A 1,301-nucleotide genomic window follows, 5' to 3' on the forward strand; every position below is an offset into this window, starting at 1 on the left:
GGTGGAGAATAGATCTATTTCTCCCCTGTATTAACCTCAGGAGGAGTGTGCTCAATAGTAGTCTTCTTTGGTTCCACTTCTACTTCCTTCTGCACTTCTTCTTCAACCTCAACTTCAGAATCTGAAGTCTTAGCTTTTTCAGGATTTGCAACCTTACCAGACCTCAATGTAATTGCCTTAACATGCTCCTTAGCTTCCTTCTTGCCTGGCACTTCAGTATCGCTTGGAAGCGTGCCAGGTTGACGATTCAGTAATGCATTTGCAATCTGCCCAATCTAATTCTCGAAGGTCTTGATAGAAACAGCTTGGCTCTTGCACATGAGCCTCAACTCCTCCAATTCAAATTTTTCATTAGCTTGTGGTAACTGCTGAAGTTGAAGTTGTTGCCTAGGGGCATATTGCAGTTGTTGAAAACTAAGAGGGTTATACTGTTTTGCTGTGTATGGCTGATAAGGTTGTTGCACTACATTCTGGTTGTTGCTCCAGCTGAAGTTAGGATGATTGCCATTATTGGGATGATAAGTGGCTGGAGCTTGCTGCTGTGACCTATGAAAGTTGCTCTCAAATTGAGCTGATTCGTTAGAAATAGCACACTGCTCAGTTTCATGTGCCCCCGCATAAAGTTCACAAACACTAGTGATTTGATTAACTCCATAATTAGCCAAAGAGTCCACTTTCATCGTCAAAGCTTGAATTTGAGCTGCTATAGCAGTAGCTGTATCCACTTCCAGAATTCCTGCTACATTGCCTTGTAACATTCTTTGCGTAGGATTCTGGTATTCATTAGCTGCCATAAGCTCAATCAACTCATAAGCTTCATTATAGCTTTTGTCCCATAAGGCTCTATCAGATGCTGCATCAAACATAGGTCTAGACTGTGCGCCTAAACCATTATAGAAACAGTTTATAATCATCCAATCAGGCATGCCATGGTGTGGGCACTTCCTTAGCATCTCTTTATATCGATCCCAAGCTTCACACATAGATTCTCTAGTTTGATGTGCAAACTGAGTAAGAGCATTCCTGATTGTAGCAGTCTTCGCCATAGGAAAGTATTTCGTGAGAAACTTTTGAGCAAGATCCTCCCATTTGGTGATAGACCCTGGTGGTAGAGAATGTAACTAGCACTTTGCTTTATCCCTCAGAGAGAATGGGAAGAGTCGCAGCTTGATAGCATCTTTAGTCACCCCATTGAACTTGAAATTGTCGCAGATCTCGATAAAATCCCTGATGTGTGCATATTGGGATCTTTTGAAGCACAACCCCCAAAACTGAATTGAGTTCTGTATCATCTGAATCGT

The 1,301-nt window shown here is 42.0% G+C and overlaps 1 non-coding gene across 1 annotated transcript; it reads left to right on the top strand.

The window, feature by feature from the left end:
• Positions 1-924: 924 nt before the first annotated feature.
• LOC141662662 (small nucleolar RNA R71) lies at positions 925-1,031 on the top strand. Its single transcript, XR_012550765.1, has one exon. It is a non-coding gene; the product is annotated as a small nucleolar RNA R71 (small nucleolar RNA).
• Positions 1,032-1,301: the final 270 nt, after the last annotated feature.

Source organism: Apium graveolens, chromosome 5 (genome assembly GCF_009905375.1).
Source record: "Apium graveolens cultivar Ventura chromosome 5, ASM990537v1, whole genome shotgun sequence".
Classification (NCBI taxonomy): Eukaryota; Viridiplantae; Streptophyta; class Magnoliopsida; order Apiales; family Apiaceae; genus Apium; species Apium graveolens.